General features: G+C 37.7%; 1 protein-coding gene across 2 annotated transcripts in view; it reads left to right on the forward strand.

The window, feature by feature from the left end:
* LOC149261666 (agamous-like MADS-box protein MADS2) overlaps window positions 1–15281 on the forward strand; it is a 418152-nt gene that overhangs the window by 152561 nt on the left and 250310 nt on the right. Inside the window, exon 1 of one of the 2 annotated variants that reach the window (XM_089382173.1) lies at window positions 11973–12411. The exons of the other annotated variant lie outside the window; for it this stretch is intronic. The gene's annotated coding sequence lies outside the window, so the exon portion shown is untranslated. Of the gene's footprint in view, window positions 1–11972; window positions 12412–15281 lie in introns of those variants that run through there. 2 annotated transcript variants of the gene reach the window in all.

Genomic DNA, 15281 nt, shown 5'->3' on the forward strand with positions numbered 1-15281 from the left:
CTTCTGAAGTGCTTATTTGTGACCTAGCCCATCAGCATCAGGACAACGAGCTCAGCACGGTGGTACCATTCAATTTCTTAGAAAAAAAAATTTGGGCGGTCCCAACTTTTCATCAAGTTGGTGTATGGTAGAAACTAGAGCTCAAGCAATGGCCAATGAAAGACTAGAAAAACTTGAAACAGATATGAACGAGCTCAAAAATTCGCTTGATGACCTATCGAGCATGGTACGACAAGCACTCGCTAAGGGCAAGGAGCCAGCTCTGGAGGTACCCTATAATGACCATATACACCATGAGGGTGAGTCTAGCCACTCTCCTCACGTCTGACACACCCATCCACCACCTCCTAAGTTGGATAGTCAGCGACCTCCCAAGTTGGATATACAGAAATTTGATGGTTCTAACTCGTCCGCATGGCTAGCACAAATGGAACATTATTTCAAATTGAATCATCTCCAAGATGACTGGACAAAGATTGGAGTGGGGACCATGTACTTGGACAATGAACGATGGCAATGGGCAGAATGGCATCAACGTCGCAATGCACCTTTTTCGAGTTGGGCCCAATTTGCCAAAGCTCTTCGAGATCGCTTTGAACAGGGAGACTCCTTTTTGGGCCATCTCACTAAGCTTCGATAGACGGGTACAGTGGATGAATATATCACCGCTTTTGAAGCCTTGGCCTTCCACACTGACCATCTCTCAGATGAGTTCTACACGGAATGTTTTATCAGTGGTCTTAAAGAAGCCATCAAAGCTCAAGTTCTACTCCACCACCCTCCCACATGGACGGAGGCTTGCCAGGTAGCCCATAAGGTGGAGCGTGCCATAACAGCCCAATACAGCCGCCCCAATTTCCCCACTAAAGGTCGTCCCCCACAAGCTCATACCACGACTTAGACACTTAAGGTCCAAAAGGTGTCACCTCAGGAAATGGCCGAGAGAAGGAAGCAAGGACTATGTTACTACTGTGATGAAAAATATTCCCCTGGGCATAAATGCAAGGAGCCCAAGTTTTTTCAAATAGATGCCACTGACTACAGCTCCACCGAGGAAGATCCACCTCTTGAGGAACCGGAGGCGATCGAAGAAGACAACCAAAAGGAGATTGTATCTGATGACCCAGTTATTTCGCTCAATGCGTTGGCAGGAATCTCTTCCCTTCAAACTCTCAAAATCAGGGATTTTCTTAAACATCGCCCAGTAATAGTCTTGATTGATAGTGGAAGTACCCATAATTTCATCCATCAAAAAATCGCTGAAGCAGCGCATTGTTATGTACGGGCAATCTCTAACTTCCAGGTCCAAATTGCAGATGGGGGCACAATGAAATGTGAAGGCCGCTGTGAAAATGTCAAACTTCAAATGGGGGATTATCAGTTGAAAACCCACATGTTTGCCATACACATGGGGGGATGCGACATTGTCCTAGGTGCTGAATGGCTCCGCACCCTTGGGCCAATCACAATGGATTTCCAGGAGTTATATATGAGTTTTAAGCAGAACAACTCCACACATACCCTCTGTGGACTTCAGGCAGGAGCCTCCTCTATCATCAGCTCGCATAGGATGGAAAAATTGTTAAAAAAGGACCATCATGGAGTGGTAGCTCAATTTAATGCCATCCAGGTAGTAGACACCATGTCTCCGCCAGTTCATCCTGAGATGCAACAGATTTTAAATAAATATTGGACGGTCTTTGATAAGCCTCATGAGCTTCCACCCTCGCGAGGGGAACATGATCATAGCATCACATTGGTTCCAGGGGCCCAACCCCCAAATGTACGGCCATACAGATATCCGTTCACCCAAAAGAATGAGATAGAAAAAATCATCAAGGAATTGTTGGAAGCAGGTGTCATTCGTCCAAGCATTAGTCCTTATTCATCCCCAGTGGTCATGGTCCTCAAGAAAGATGGGGAGTGGCGGATGTGTCCCGACTTCAGGGCCCTCAATAAGTTAACAGTCAAAGATAAATTTCCCATCCCAGTGGTTGACGATTTGCTGGACGAACTCAATGGGGCTCAATTCTTCACTAAGTTGGATCTTCGCTCAGGCTATCACCAAATTCGCATGAAGGAAGTCGACATTCCCAAGACAGCTTTCAGAACTCATGAAGGCCATTATGAGTTCCTCGTCATGCCATTTGGTCTCTGTAATGCCCCCTCTACTTTTCAGAGCCTTATGAATCACCTCCTCAAACATATCTCAGAAAATTTGTCCTTGTCTTCTTCGATGACATCCTCATCTATAGTGGCACTTGGGCGGCACATCTTCAGCATGTAGATCTACTCTTGCAACTGCTCCGAACACATAAATTATTTGTCAAGATGTCTATGTGTTCGTTTGGCATGGAAGAAGTTGAGTATTTGGGCCACATTGTGGGGCGCGAAGGTGTCAAGGTGGACCCCAAAAAGATCCAGGCAATGCAAGAATGGCCTCAACCTAAGACCTTGAAAAGCTTGAGAGGATTTTTGGGTCTCATAGGCTATTATCGTAAATTTTTCCGCAACTATGGCCGCATAGCGAAGCCCCTAACGCAACTCCTAAAGAAAAATTCCTTCTTCTAGAATGAGGAAGCACAACATGCATTTACCGCTCTAAAAACCGCCATGTGTTCCACTCCTGTCTTAGCACTACCGGACTTCACTAAATCATTTGTCATTGAATGTGATGCTTCAGGAACAGGTATTGGAGCGGTCTTAATGCAGGAAGGGTGACCATTGGCCTTCACTAGCCAACAACTAAGTGGGAAGAATCTGGGCCAATCTACCTACGAGAAGGAAATGATGGCCATCTTACATGCAGTTGAGACCTGGAGACCTTACTTGTTGGGGCGATGTTTCCAAATCCGCACAGATCATCACAGTCTTAAATATTTTTTGGAGCAACGCCTATCTTCCCCTCAACAAAATAAATGGTTAGCCAAAATGCTGGGATATGATTATGAGATCATTTACAAGAAAGGGAAAGACAACAGGGTAGCAGATGCATTGTCGCGCCAATTTGAGGAGGAAAGTACTCTGCTCACAATTTCCCTCCCCATTCCAGACTGGATTGAAGAGGCTCGCAGGGAATGGTTTTCACATCCAGGGCTCTCCCAACTCATTTCTCAATTGCAGGTAGATCCTTATTCTAGCAAGGGATACTCATGGCAGAATGATATTCTTCGCTACAAGGACAGAGTCGTAATATCGCCAACATCCACCCTCAAAAGTCGCATTTTGGCAGAATTGCACTCATCTCCCATTGCAAGACATTCGGGCTTTCAGAAGATGTATGCTCGCACCAGAAGATCATTTTTTTGGACAGGCATGAAACAGGACATCCTTACTTTCATAGCAGAATGTGACGTCTGTCAACGCCACAAAGGGGAAACCGTCAACACACCAGGCACATTACAACCATTGCCCATTCCGGCGTCAATTTGGACAGAGGTTTCCATGGATTTCATTACAGGTCTTCCAAAGTCTGGGAACAAGTCAGTCATCATGGTGGTTGCGGACCGACTATCGAAGTATGCTCATTTCTGTGCCCTACCCCACCCATTTACACCAACCTTGGTTGCTCAAACTTTCATGGATCAGATCTTCAAATTGCATGGCATTCCCACTTCTATTGTATCCGACCGTGACCCAATCTTCACCAGTAATTTTTGGCAGGAGCTCTTCAGAATACAAGGCACTCAACTCAAACTCAGTACTTCATATCATCCGCAAACAGATGGTCAAACCGAAGCCGTCAACAAATGTCTAGAAACCTACCTTAGGTGTTTCACTTCAGAAAAGCAACACCTTTGGGCACAGTGGTTACCTCTGGCGGAGTGGTGGTATAACACCAACTATCATGCCACCACCAAAATGACTCCATATGAAGCAGTCTATGGACAACTTCCGCCTTCCCCTACTTCTTATCTCACGGGGTGCTCCAAAGTTCAAGCCGTGGATCAACTCCTACAACACCACGCAACCATGCTTGCCCATCTGCGCAAGAATCTTCATCAAGCTCAGAACCGTATGAAGCAACAGGCTGACCAACATCGCTCAGAGCGCCAATTTCAAGAAGGGGATCAGGTCTTTTTGAGGCTGCAACCATATAAGCAAACATCACTCAAAGACAAGGGTTGTCAAAAGCTCTCCCCAAAATTCTATGGACCATACCAAGTACTTCAGTGCATTGGAGAAGTGGCTTACAAGTTGGCTTTGCCACCTACAACAAAAATCCACCCAGTTTTCCATGTATCGTGCCTCAAGAAAGTGATTGGGAACAATTGCCGAGTTCAAACCAATCTACCTGAATTGGACGAAGAAGGGTCAATCTGGCTTCAACCTTAACAGGTTCTAGACACACGAGACAAGCACCTGCGTGGCCGCATGATTAAGGAGGTCCTCCTCAAATGGAAAGACACCTCTCCGGAAGATGCAACTTGGGAACCAACCACTATTCTTCAGCAGTTTCCGCAGCTCCAGCCTTGAGGACAAGGCTAGTCTTAAGGGGGAGGGCATGTTAGGGTCCCACCCTAACCCCCTTATTTATGTCTTGGGATCACGTCATAGTCAAGAGTCAATAAAGCCCATATTAATATTTGTAAGTGGTTAACCCGCAATTAATGACGGGACCACAGTTAGTTGCAAATGGGCGGAAGTATTAGATAGATGGTAAATAGGCAGTAGTATTAGAAAGATGGTATTAATAAAACCCACGATATTGGCTCGTGGTATTGCATGTATGAGTCATATATAAAGGATAGAGACTCCCTGCGAGGAGCATTGTGTCTTGTTTTGTAATCGAGCTCTGCTCTATTGGAGGTTGCCCCCTCGAAGAGGCCTGTGAACATTTCTCTCTGAATAATAAAATCATTGCTATTCTGTGTTCTGGGTATATTTTCTTCGCATATTTTGTGTTCTCGGTATCTTTTCTTTGCTTGGGTATTGCTTTGCAGGTTAAGAGCATAACAAAACACAGGGAAGATTCACACATACACACACACAGATATATATATATATATATATATATATATATATATATATATATATATATATATATATATATATATATATATATATATATATATATATATATATATATATATATATATCACTTGTTGGATTAGAATAATGTAGAGAAAGCATGAGATCCAAATCTCCTAGTGTAATCGATGCAAAAACACTAATAGGTTTGTTGATAATTGAACTACTATATGATCAAAGATCGAAAGTTAACAAGAGGAGCCAAAATCGAGAGACGAGGAGGTAAATTTAGAGTCATATTAGTAGTTGAGAATAATCTTAGGAAGGCCAAAACCTTAGCCAATTTTATATTTTAAATAGATTATATCAATCGATGAAGTTGGGGAAGTATATCAACAGAATCTTGTGATAGACGTCTAGCCCGATAACCCAGAACCTTGGATCCCGTAAGATATTTTAATTAAGCGTCGAGAAGCATGTCAAGTGATAGAGTTGGGACTCTATACTCATGGAATCTCATAACAAGAAATATATATTGGAATCCTAGAATCGTGTAATTAATTTAAATAGATTTCTAAGAGCATTAGGACTAGAGGACCAAGGGCCGTTTAGTGGTGGCAAGAGAAGAATTTCCGTTCCCCAGACCTGTTAAGAGACTAATATTGTGGGGCCCTCTATAGGGTGAGCCCATTAGCAAGGTTTTCCTTTTGTTAAGGAGTTGAGTGGCACTAATGTGTGGAACGAGGATTGAAAAGGTTTTCCATCATATTGTGGACAGTGGCCAGTCAGATTTAATAGGCAAGGAGTCGAAGGCTAGTGGGACCCTTACCCGGAAGGTTGGAATCTCATAACCCTTTTCAAATTGAATTTCAATCAACCACCGGGGATCCAAGGTTGTAGGAAGGATAAAGGTAGGAAGGTCGATATCCCATAACATTGAAAGTTAGCCCTTAAGGGATTACAATTAAAATTTCAAAAAGCTACAGGGACGTGGGGTTATGAGATAACAACTATTGTACAATGCTTGGTTATAGTACTTGATTCTAGTGAGTGCGACTAGAACAACAAGCAAAGGAGCTTGGATCCGAGGTCTATTTGGAAAGGAGCTTTACTCTGATTGTTTATAAAAGGATTCATTATCCCAGAAGAGAGTTTGAATAGGGACTGCGACTGTGGCTTAGCATCCTCAAATTTTTGGTCTTGCATTAAGGGGTATTGGTTGTTGATCACAATCATATTTAGTGTTGTATAATATATGAAATTTTCCAACTCCCATTCTTTTTTTTCTTAATTATGATGGATAACCCACAAGGTGAAGTACATGGACTAATTGGGCTTGCATTAAGGAGGTATTGGTTGTTGATCACAATCATATTTAGTGTTGTATAATATATGCAAATTTTCCAAGTCCCATCCTTTTTTTGCTTAATTATGATGGATGACCCACAAGGTGAAGTACATGGACTAAAAGAACCTTATTATAGAATTCATTCCAACTGGTTCTTCATTTGACTTTCTTCTACCATGTATAGTATGTACAACCCAATATATAGAAATGGAGTGTTTGGGAAGAAACTGGATCTCATGATCCACTCCCCTCTTAGATGGTATCCACTTAGGTGTTTGAACACACCTCTATATTCCTATGGAAAATATTCTAGTTGTTGTCTTTTTCACTTAGTGAGCTACTCTATGGATTCATTTTCCCAGATTAGTTGCTCACTAGACTAAGTTTCTCTTTAAATGAATAAAAACATTTCTCACTAGAATTAATCAATGTGTTATCTTGGTTGCACTTACTAGTGAAATATTTAACGTTCCCTCATGCATATTGATAATGAAGTATTTTTGGCTCTTGATGTGGTGGTATTGCTTGACTTTCCACATGAACATTGCATCCCACACATACATATATGGACACTTAAATAAAATGGTACATCCATCAAGTAGAACTACATATAATTATACTTCACCAATAAAATCAACATTGATAACAAACCCAATTTTAAATTGTTTGGTTTCCTATCAATATTTTTCTTTTTCACCTATATTTTCATATGGAACAGTCTACTTATCTCCTTCTCTTCCTTTTAATGAAGGATATCTAGATCCACCCAACTTTGTGCTAATGTTTAGAAAATATTCTTATCCAGTTCATAGATGCTCTCCACTTGATTTCTTGAATCTATGGGTATGAGAATTTCCATCATTGTATCCATCTTAGAGTTCTTTGTGTTGAGCTATTGATGAAATATATAATACTTCTCCTCTATGTGACCATTAATATTGTACTAGTTATCATGGTTTTAAGGGCATTTGCACAAGTGTCTTGCAATTGATGCCTTCTTCTCATTCTCCTTTTCCACTTCTTCTCCCCCCTTTTGAATGTTTCCTAGTGTTCCTTCTCATTTAAACCACTTAATTACAATTTATTTTGGCTTATGTTTTATATGAATTATGTCTATACACTAGCCTCATCCATTGCTCTAGTTTCAAACAACATCACCCGCTTTTATAGATGATTATGTATAGCCCCAAGATACTTGAGGAGTACGTCTTGAAAATAATGTAAGTACCAAGGACAAGGAACATTGTTTCGAGTTACCTAAGACATTTCCCATGGGATTCTATATAATACAAACCCCCTATATTCTTCTCTCTCTCTCTCTCTCTCTCTCTCTCTCTCTCTCTAGTTTTAGCTACTCTACACTGCTATGGAATAAAGTTCTCTCAAATGGAATGAAATCCCTTTCCCTCCTAATGGCTTATTTATAACACAACCCAATTGCCAACTAGGGGTTAAGTTTGAACACTTCAAACCTTAGGCAGTGTTACAAATTCGACCCTTCTAAAGTCTCATTCATAGTCTCCTCATGGATATCGATTTTTGCATGAGTAATGGGGATGACATAGCATCCTCTCGAATTATCTAGACAAAACAGGAAGGTCAAGTTTTGGGTTGCATAAGTTTTTTACACTAACTTAATCTAATTTCTTTATTGCACCATTTGAAAGGTAATTGAGTTCATAACAACTCTAGCTAGTCTAGTCCAAGAGAGTGTTTTCAGATGCAATTATTTTTATTTGATGTATAAACATTCTCTAGGATGTTTCAAACCCCAATTCTCCAAACTAAGACTCATTAGTACAATTGAACCTATAAATTGATTCCTCTACTTTTTCAACTCTAAAAGCATAAAAATAAGTAAAAAATAATGTAATAATACACATATAGATCAATATAGATCAATATTAATAGTGAAATGACCTTAAAAGACAAATAGTTCGATCGTATTTTTCGTTCAAGTCACATATTCAACCGAAAAGATACTTGACATTAGCAAGAAACGCATTCAATAGAAAGAAATGTTGAAAATAAAACCTACAATACGTGTGGAGTCTGAATTTCTTATAGAAACGCAACTTGGACACGCACGAGTATTTCATTGGGAAATAGAGAAATGCGCTGTAAGTGATTAATTCGGAAAAAAATACAAGTAGATGGATCAGCAGATCGATACAAAGCTTCCCTAATGGCAAAACGTTATACCCAGCTTGCAGGTATAGGTTACAGAGATTTTTCCTTTTTCGTTGTTGAATAACAGCAGCCAAAGCATTGTTAAAAGTTGTAAGCAGTGTATGCCTTGGCTTTCATGTCAATCAATTAAAAGTCATTATGGCTTATTTAATTACGATAAGATAAGGAACATTCTGCGTGCGAACTAGAGATCTTATATATGCTTGAACAATCCTAAAAGCGGTTTTAAAGTATCTATGGACTTTTTCCTGTCAAAAAAATGCACATTACAGTAATGCTAGATTAAATGTTTACACAAAGATGATAGATTGACTAATTATAAAAGACCATATATTTATGAATTAATAGTTGCAAGTGATTTTTTAATATTTTCTAAAATGTATATTAATAAAAAATTTGAAGAGGTTGTTACAAGTAGTTTGAGTGGGATTCTATTTTCCTTCTTAACAGCAATATTTTCCTGAAAACGTTAAATAGTGTAAACCTGCGATTGCGGTGAAAGCATCCAGTCGATTTGATATATAATCTATCTTTTACCTTCAGGAAAACACAGACTATTCGTATATAATAAAACATAATTCACAAATAACATTTAACGATAATATTTATGATATTATTATACGATAATATTTATGATATTATTATAGCTATTAAATTGTTTATCATATATTACGTAAAATATTATTTTAACATTTAGTTTTTGTATAAATATATAAACCATCTCCATATATATTTGAGTGGTTCACATTTATATATAGGATTTTTGTTTAATAAACAAATTTATTTTTTTTTAATTTAAAATATTCAATGTAGCTTCCAAACCAGATTTACAGTCTTGTTAACCATACCATTCACATGGTATTTTGACATTTTATGTTTTTATACTCATAATAAACTAATTAAATGAGGTTTTCTCATATTTTCATATAAGATATGCATTTGTGATTAATTTTTTGTATTCTTATGATGAATTTCTATGTTTGAATGTTGGATAATATATATGTTTAATTATCGAGTTTTAATTAGGGAAATTATAAGATTAATATAGTAGTATTATTTTGTCAACATAAACAAATTTAAAAAAATAAGATTATAATGAAGCTTTATCAGTCATGTAACTTCTATATTTTCACTATCTATCCTATGCATATTATAGTATTGTTTTAGTAGATTTACTACCATAAAAATAAAACATTTTTTTCTTTTTAATCTAAACATATCCTACTGTGCTACTACTAGCTGAACCTTTTCTTCACCAGATTGAGGGAACTCCTATTTTTCGATCATTATTATCAATGGGACACTTTATGACCTAATTTTTTGAGAAAAAAATATTTCTTGTTGGGCCTTGCTTCTCTCTAGGAACACTTTACCCATTATCGTTTTCACTTGCCAATAGATGCGACTACCTAGGGATATGTGTTAAATCTTCATATGCTTGTGCCTCTATTAAGTATCAATTATCCATTTTTTTCTTCTACTTCTTCATCCTGTAAGAAGCATGTCTTAGCTCTTGCTTCTTCTTCTGCAAGATTTATTTCAGTCTGGGTGGTGTAAGGTGTTTGCTCCTAAGAAGTGAGTGTAGATCTTTTAGCATTCATGTAAGACCATGTGTGGGGAAGGCCTATGTGATCACCCTTAGAATGGTATATTGATTAGTTTTGCACCCATGCATTCTTATAGCTATTATTGAGATTGAAACATTGGAAGGCGAAATATGACAGCCAAAGGAGAGGAGGTTGATACACTAGAGGTAAAATATTAGCTAGAGGTGATAGAGTAGAAAGCTAAAAGTGAGGTGAGAAGGGTGCCAGGATACATCAAAAGGAGAAGAAAGAGGCACTAGTCAAGATATATCAACTATGGATGGGAAAGGAAAATGAATAAGAGGGTGGATATATCATGCAATTCTATGGAATGAAGTAATACAAATAACAAAGGAAGTAATTTCCCGACACAATATTTTGACTAGCCATAGGAAAGAGATGCAACTTAATAAAAAGGAATATGCAAGGTGGTGGGTGAGTTTTCATATTGGGAGGTCGAAGAGAAGGGGAATTTTATGCATCTTTTGAACCATGAATATTCTAAAACAATTATATTAATAAGGACTGAAAACCAAATTAGTCAGGTAAAAGTACCCACTCTACTCCATATGGACAATGAGTCTAATCTTCAGGAAGTGCATGATATCGTATTGGCTATTGAATTAGATTGATCAAGTTTCACAATTGCCAAGGAAAAATGATAAGTACAATATGAATCATCTCGTGAATATCGAGGAAATGTCATGTACTATGAATCAAAGTGTCGTGTCAATTTCTATAAACCCCAAGCATGCTACATGCTCAACGTATATCCTTTGTTCATGATGTATCCAAACTAGCCCAAGTATGATGGAGGTGGATGTAAACTACGAATTCTTCTAGATATGGATGAAAAAGCGCCAGCCCATCTAAGAGGAGAAAATCTTCTTGTGTAATTTTAAAGTAGGTATCTCTTAAGGGAACTAAATGTTGGTGCTCCAATTCTTGTTTGGTGGAGTCAAAGCATGTTGCATACCCTTGCTAGCTAGAAAATTAGCCAATTTGTTCCTAATTCTTCTAATGTGTAGGGTTATGATGTTGGGGATTTGAGGTACAATATTGTATAGTTTTCTAAGCCAACTTTTACAAATTTTAGAGGAAGTAGTGTCTTGCTTGAGCTTCTTAATATGTTTTATAATTATATGAGAAGCACCTTCAACCTATAAACATAGATGTTTGTGGTGAATGTCAATTAGTGTACCAAATTCTTCAGTGAATATCTCTTCATACTTGTTTCTTTTAGTGCCTAAATCTCCAACATAAATATGGAAGGTGTTGTGACTGTGATTCCTAAAGACTTTGCCAAAACTGAACTTGGTAAAATTTCCTTTGAAAGATCCATAAAAGTTAAGCTTAAAAAAATGGAGTGGTAGAGGTTCCCAATGAATTTTTGGAATATAGAGATATGTGTTACAGGTCTATTTGGGAACATCGCTCCCGAAATTTAGATTAGTACTATTAGGGCTCGTCAAACCCTAATTTAGTTGTTACATTCCCTAGACAGGTCATCACAATGAATGCCTTCCTACCATGAAAGTTTCCTAGCTTGAAGCCTTGCTGAAATGCCTCCTTAGGACACCAGCACAATCTTGGTCAGGGGTAAATGCATTGCAGAGCAGGCAAGCCCATTTTGGCCTGCACTACAGTGCACTTAGGCCCTCTTTGACCTACGCTGGGCGAGATTGAGCGAAATTTGCATAGGGTTCTAGGAATATTCCTTGATTCTAGATGATTCTAGAAGGATCCCATCTCTTACATCCTCCTATGAGCTTGAAATTGGATAGTTTAAGGGTCCATTAACCTCCTATTCTCTCATCCCTTGCTCCATGGAAACCAACTCCAAGTTTGGAAGGCCATTCAATACCCTCATTTATGACAAAACCACCTCCATTTCCTATAAAGTAAGAACTCATCATAGTGATCAGGGGGCTAGAATCTGAAGTTTGTAAGGAAATTCTATTGGTTTGAGAGTAGATTTCATGTTAACCAATGTTATGTTGCTGGATTGGTGTTCTTTTGATGTGGTGAGGGTTGGACTGAAGCTGGAGGAGTGGCACAGGATCGAACAGTATTGGGTGATACTCTTCCTGCTACATTAATAAAGAGTTTATTCCTTTTCTTATATTCTTGTTCATGTATATGATGATTATTTGTTTCAATGTCTTCGATTCCATTGGTTTATAGTAGATAGATCATGTATGCTTTGATTGTTTGTTGTTTCTGTTTCTGTTGATATAGGTACCAATTGAGCGGGTTTAGTTCAAGTGGGAGTGATGGGAGTGATTCAAAGGGGATTAAGGAAGCAAAATACTACAAGTAAGTTCCTTCATCTCATCTATCTACTATAGGAAAGGATTAAACTACTTTTTCTCTGTTGTTCTAGGTGGAGCTACCCACCTAGTCAAAATGTGTTTATCAGTAGATACAAATTCCATATAACAATATGGCAATAAAATATTTGATTAGATTAGAGGAGGATGGATAAAGCTCCAGAGAATACATTATTTTAGTTTGTAGATTATTTCCCTTCCATTATTGTTGAATTCAAGGGTTTCTTAAGATTGTTTCTTTAATATTACTTCTAAGTTTACTCCATATTAATGTTCTCTCTCGAAGGGATTTTTGAATATGGATCTATTTAATTCTTTCCACACTTTCCACATAAAAAATTCCACGAGAATTTTCCATTCTCTATTGGTGATGGGATCTTTGAAGGATACAAATCTCACTTTTTTATGTTGTCTATGAGGATTTCCTTGTTCCTGTTTGTATGTTTGAATATGGTTGCACCTTCAGCTCATAATGATGAAAATGAAGTGATCCAGGAGGATTCCTCAATATTCTCAAAATTGAACAGTCTCACATGCTCATGAAACCAACGCCAAGTCGAAGATATCATCATGTTGATTCTGATGGTATATTCAGTTTCAAAATCGCTTTTGTATCAGGGAGAAAATGTGTTTTGACATTTTGTCCAAACAGGGAAAAAAGGGAGGCCAGACCAGGCCAAGTAGTAGCGCCATAGTAGGCAAAGTGGCAATTCCAGAGTAAGACACGTGGAAACATGAGAGTAGGGCACGTGGTAATAGGTGGCATACCCACAAGACATACTACCAAGAGAATGAGGCATGTGTTGAACCCACAACCACTGGGTCGACATCCCAAAATATTACCAACATACCATGGAATGATTTATTAATAGAAGGGCGCAAATATATATTTAAGCCTTCATTATTTGGTAATGGTGGGAAAGGGTTGGTGGAGCCTGCCATATCTGGTGGTCTGCCAAATGCTCAGATTATGATAACACCGCTCCAACGGAGCCTCTAAACTTGGGACATGTCACTACAATACAAAAACCAAACTCCAATTTTAAATTCTATTAGCATATGTGATATCAAATCTCAAATGTCACGGGTTATCACTAATGTGAAAACTTTATGTTATAACTATATGCCACGACGAGAGTCATACGTATATCTGCCGGTTTATTATTTTAACCAAATGCTAAAGTTATACCATGTCGTAGGTATGGTAATAAATGTAAAACTATACGATATAGTTTTGATAATATGTATGATATATATAGTTGCGCCAAACTCAATCTATTTCTATCTAATACCAATCAAATGGAGGGAGCCTTGCAGGTTTAACCCCAGGACATTCTGGTGGGTTACATAAAAGACTATACCAATGCGCCATGGTCAAGGGAGTTATAAGGGTCTGATTCTATAATTGTTTTGACAGTGCCCGTAAATGCCTTTTCGGACATATCTTGGCCAATATTGGGCCTTTTTGTAATCTGGAAGCTGTGTTGGAAAGATGAGGTAGACAACTTTTCAGCTGATAGTAGCCATTGAAGACTCTGAGTAGAGTCCAGAATGGAGAATTTTGATATAAAGAAACTTCATGAGCATTTTCAATACATCAAACACCCTTTGGAAGTAATCCCAGAGATGTAGTCTAGGAGGGACAAACTCCATCATCAATTTTTTTGTGTTTTCTTCTTATTTCTGCTATCCATGGTTGATTTTAGATTCGAGTTTTTAAGTTTAAGGTACATAAAAATCCATTTTCCTTATGAATTCTCTTAAAAAGAAACCTTATTTAATATTTCAAGAAATTGAGCAAATAGTTAATTGTGTTGTTTTTGGATCATATTTTGGTATTAGAGCAAGGTTGATCATGTATAAGCATGATATTTGCCAATGTGAATGTTGACTAGATCCTGATTGTGACATGGAGGAGGGAAACTTGAGAAGATAAATCCAGAGATTGGAAAGAGGAAAAGACAATGAAAAATTCAAGATAAGTGATGAAAATGAAGGAGAAGATCATGAAAAAAATGGTGAGGAATTTGAGAAAAGTTTCCTTAATATGCAAAGGATCATTGCAAAGATTTAGAAGATAAGAAGAAGAGAGATGCAACTTCATCTTCTAAAGGCACAAAAGATAAAACTGGCAAGGAAAAAACAAATGGTAATCAACCTCCTTCTCCTTCATCTTCATCTTCTTCTTCTTTCTTCCCTTATCATTGAAGTTCAAATTCAGACTCACAAAAGAAACCAAATAAATATCATTTTTTGAAGCTTGATGTTAAGTTTCAGTTGCCAATATATGATGGTGAAATGAATCCTGAAAAGTTAGACAACTGGATAAAGCAACTTGAGGTGTATTGTAGAATTCAAAATGTTGTTGATGAATCTCCAAGAAATTAGTTAAATACACTTAGAATGGGAGGAACAACTTTGATATCGTGGGAAAGTAAAATTCAATTCGATTTGAAGAAAAAAATTAAAATTATCTCCCCATTGTCTAATTTTGTCACAACTCTTAGAAAGCAATTCTATCCTTTAGGATATATGCAACATGCTATAATGGATTGGAAACATTTAAGGTAAGGTAAAGGAAAGAGTGTGCAAGGGTTTACAAATAAATTCAAGAAAAAGGAATTAGCACTTAATGTTCCATTAAACAAACATGAAACTTTGTTAAAGTATATTGGAAGTTCTCATTCCTATTTGTGACATACATTTCTTATGTTTAATCCAAATGAATTTGATGAAGTGTGTGTACAAGCCATTCATATTGAATTAGGTGGCAAACCTTTTTAGTCAAAATTTTCAAAGAAACCATTCAAGCATTCAGAGCGAAAAGATTCCAAGGAAGGAAAGGGAAATAATAAA

This window comes from Pinus tabuliformis, chromosome 6 (assembly GCF_031772625.1).
Source record: "Pinus tabuliformis cultivar Carrire ecotype Pingquan chromosome 6, CPIR1, whole genome shotgun sequence".
Taxonomy (NCBI): Eukaryota; Viridiplantae; Streptophyta; class Pinopsida; order Pinales; family Pinaceae; genus Pinus; species Pinus tabuliformis.